This window comes from Bombus terrestris, chromosome 9, assembly GCF_910591885.1.
Source record: "Bombus terrestris chromosome 9, iyBomTerr1.2, whole genome shotgun sequence".
NCBI classification, from domain to species: domain Eukaryota; kingdom Metazoa; phylum Arthropoda; class Insecta; order Hymenoptera; family Apidae; genus Bombus; species Bombus terrestris.
Window position 1 is genome coordinate 7,247,950 of NC_063277.1, and position 4,730 is coordinate 7,252,679.

Sequence of the window (4,730 nt, forward strand, 5' to 3'; positions counted from 1 at the left end):
AAAAATCGGTGTAAATCGATCTCATTTTGTAATTGGCGAGAAAAAATTAATCAAATATATAGTAGCTACAAAGAAAAGTTTCTATTTAGAATCTATCTTTCTTAATCATGTTCGTGAAAATATAAAATCGCATGAATGTTTGCAGTTTATTAATTATATATTTGCGATTGGATTTCAATCACGTTAACGAACAAAGTATATTGACATTCTAATGACACGATTGAAACCCAAAGAATCACAAATATGTCATCTAATCATCGTGAAGATAATTAATTAGGAAGTGAAGATTACCAAGTATCGATATTATAAAGGAATATTTATATTTATTTAAGGAAGTTATTGTTCCTTGTGAAATTCTAACAGGCTCCAAACTTTTAAATCGGAGTGTAAATAAATGTAGACTCGATGTTCTGGTTCTTTGTATTTTCAGCATTGACGAAGGTTTGTTTTATTTCCGTCCTTTGTTCTTCTCAGGCGATTGCGACGTAAATTTTTGCTTGAAATAAGTGGAGGGTTCTTTAGATCGGTGCAAGTTCGGTTTGGGGTAAATGGCAGTCGTGGAATGGAGAATAATGAGAACATTGTGATGCTTGAAGAATAGCGTAAATTGGGGGAATATTGGTTCTCCATTCGCTACATAACATACGAAAAATTAAATATCAAATATTAAATGTTACTGTATCAAATATAATGTAAGTACTGACACGTGTTTATCGAAGAACAAATGTTTAGATCATGTTTACATTATATTTAGATCAAATGTATAAGATCATATCATATCTTATTTCATAAACTGAACATATGAACTACGTTATTACAGCAGGTAATGGATAGGTACATTTAAATGGATTACCATTGCATTCTAAATAATCCTTCTGATACGTTAGCACTTTCCGCGCGCAGTGTACCGAGCTATCTAGACAAATCTTTGATAAAATGTTCGATTACGAGTTACGTTAGCTTTGCTCTAACTTTTCTTCCGATTGTCTCAAAGATACAGCGCATTCGCGTTTATTCTTTCTCACCTGTAGGAAAATTATAGAAAAATATGTTGAGAATATACATCATAAAAATATATTGAAAAATACAAAGATTCAATAATATAAACATAAGAACGTGAAATAATTTTCTGAAATGTATTGGGTTGCAATGTATGAAATATCCAATTGGACGTTTCAGAACCTAGAATTATACCAAGAATTTATTTGAAATAGTATTTTTAAGCTCCTTGGTGTTCTATTCGCGGCAGTAAAACGAATGAACGCTAAATTTGACCTGCTTTCAACAAAATATCTTCGAATTGTAACAGTTTAAAGTGAAACATTTGAAAAAGTTAGAAACCCAGATATCGATTAATTTCCCTTAACTTTCCAACAGCGAGAATAATATTGGGTTGGCAACTAAGTGATTGCGGATTTTGTCAATACCACCTAATGACAAAATCCGCAATCATTTAGTTGCCAACCCAATATAAAAGATCAAACGATAATAAGATAAACGATGCTAAAATCAAACATTATGAACGATGAACGTGTGTGCATTTATCAACTTAATGCTTATCCTATAATACTGTTTTTCACAAAATATCTTATAACGATATAAAGGCCGGAATACCGATCTACCATTAATATCTCAGCAATGTGAGTGATATTAAAGGCGACAGGAATCAATTTCGTGACCTTAGAAGAAACGGCGACTGTAAAAAAACTCCGTGAAGTATCGAATAAAGGAGTGTCGCGAGCGGTGGCAGTAGCACGAGCAGTCAATTAGCAAATTCTTAGGAAATCGCTTGGCATTGCAGCCATTCTACGCTCTGCATACGTAATCTACATGCGAGGGTGGACTATATTATTCGCGCTTACACTTCTCCGACCTGTACGCTGTAATTTATTGAACGAGCCGATGTAGATAACGAAAAGAAAAAAGAAAATAGGGATAACATCGTGAACAATGCTACCGCGAGCGGTATAAATGCTGGCTAACCCAGAAACCTGCTATTAAACCGAGCAATGAACAATTTCGCTGCTGTTGAAAAACATCCAATGGATACGTTTGAATATTTCAGGATCGCTAGATTAACGCAACGATTCGTGTAAATATGATTTCATTTAACCTGTGATTGTCTCGACAACTTTTGTATTCATATTACGATAAACGCTTGATTAAAAGTAACAAAGATACGCGTGTACGATATGTATGGTTAATTTATATTTGTCGTATGAAAATATTTCATTGAATATATATTTGTTCAAAGATACAGATTTTATTCGAATGTCTTAGAAAAAAAAAAACAAAAAATAACGACGATCAGTAGAATTTCGCTTTCTGGTGACAGCTCTACATTCGTGTAGACGATGTTTCACTTATCGTGAATTTCTTAATATCGAACATAATTATTCCTATCATTATAACATTATAACATTTTATACATCGGTCGACGTGTTTTTTATTTTATATAAAAAAGTATTATGATAGTTGCTGATGTGTGAAAAGGATTAGTGTAAAGGATTTATTTTAATTTTATTATAAAATTTATTCTCCGATAGACAAGAATAGTCGCGTCTTTTGATGATATTTAGTATTAATTGTAAAATATACTTTATCATATAAAAGACGTATTGGGCAGACTGGAAAATCCTCGCAGAGTTTTCATATTTCCCACCTAATGGATAAAAGAGAATCGTATGTTACAATATAGAGCGATCTGAGTAGTATTTGTTTCAAACAAATTTGTTGATCTGACATTTTTTTATCGGAGGATGTGCATTTTCTTACTGCGAGCCGTAAGCTTTTATGGAATTGGTTTTTATGGAATATCAATTATTTTTACGTATAATGCGTTCAATACTACACAGTCCAACTTACGACGCTTTCAGTTCCAGATTAATCGAATTATTGTTTTAAGATTGTATCTTTGGGTAGATTTGAGAAATATGAAATATATAATGTACATTATACCTCCTCAAAGCAATCTAACTCCAATCTGTGATAGTTATCTGTAGCAAACAAATTATGACGAAAATTTGTAGAATTTAATAGATGTGGTGTAAATTTATACCTAAGATTCACCTGGATAATTTTGGAGATGCTGTACTTGAAGCCGTAAATGAGAATAAAAAGATAAGAACAACAGCTAGAAAATATAAGATCGATAAAATGACATTATTAAGATACATAAATAAATATAACAATTAATATTAATATATCAATCCTGTGATAAATAGAAGGACTCGAGACATTCTGCATGTTTTATAAAACAAAATATTCTTTCAACATGTTTCCCGTTTGTCTATAAAATTCAAGTTTTCCCTTGTTCAAAAATGTAATGTTCAATCTAAATATGCAAATGGATCATGAAAATATTATTTGCTTTCGTTTACACGACATTTTTTTCTTCTGAATGTACCGACCCCCTCCAGTCCTCCTCCTTTATACTCATTTTCATCGTTCGTGCCTCTTAACTACGAAAAGATTTCATAATTTTCGTCGGTTGAACCGAAGAAAACTTAGCTCGTTGAGAGGTTAAGCGCATACATATCATAATTGAGATCCACTTGGTCGTGGGAATCATTAAAGCGCACACCACATCGAAACGCAGATATCGAATGACACGGAACGAAGTAAACCGAGGTTGCACTACTCGGCTTGGTATCTCGTGCCGTGGAAAACTTTTTTTTTCTTCTTCCATGAGCGAGGTTGCACGAAGCATTTGTCCTCAAACTTTGCGCCGTGTCGATCCTGATAAAAAGTCTGAACACATTTCGTTTGTAGCGAGCTTGGTTGCTCACTAAACGTTGAATGTCGTGAGAAACGGTGCTGCATTTTTTTTTTTTGTTATCTCGAGAAAACCATCGCCCGCATAAAGAAAAAAGGAAAGGAACCAGGAGAGAAAACGGATTGTTTAGATCCTGAAAATTTTTAAGCAAAAAAAGAGACATCAAAAGTAAAACAATTCTTGTAACAGTAGGAGCAGTATCTGTTTATTGCGTTAACTTGTGTCAAAGTTACATGAACATTTGGTGATAATTATACTTATTTCCGTTTTACATTATACTTAGTGGCATATTATTTATTTATAATTAGTACTACTTACAATTACTTACTAACAATTATTATATTTTCTCCTGATAAATTAAGAAACATCTTAAAAAAAGATATCACTTTAAAAGGTAAGATTTCATGTATGTAGAGAAGAGAAATTATTATTTCTTGCTTTAAACTAATTCGAGAGTTGCTTTATTTGGGAATATTCGTATCTCATAATCGCTCGATATATTTTCAGTGATTCTATTTAGATATAAAGTGCAACCTCATTCTTAATCTAATACATTATGTAGCATTATACTGGACATTATAAATGTAAGGGTAGAAAGAAAATAATACGTGTAATTCATGTTTAATTCGGTGACAGTAGCTATTACTTTCTTTTCATGTTTTTAGTAACTATAGTAAATAATTAATATTACATTATTTTCTTTATATGGTTATTATCGTGTATTATATAATACATGTAGAATTTTGTTATTTATTTAGAAATATTAGAGATTAGGGTTTCCAATGATTTCTATCCTATATGTTAATTTTATTGATCTACAGATCTATTTACAATAGATTATACAGAAAACGATGGTTATTTAACATGAACTAAATATAGTAACGTGCTATAACTAAGACAACTAAATAGTTAATTCGCAACTCTCTTCACCACGTTTCCAACACTCTATTTCACG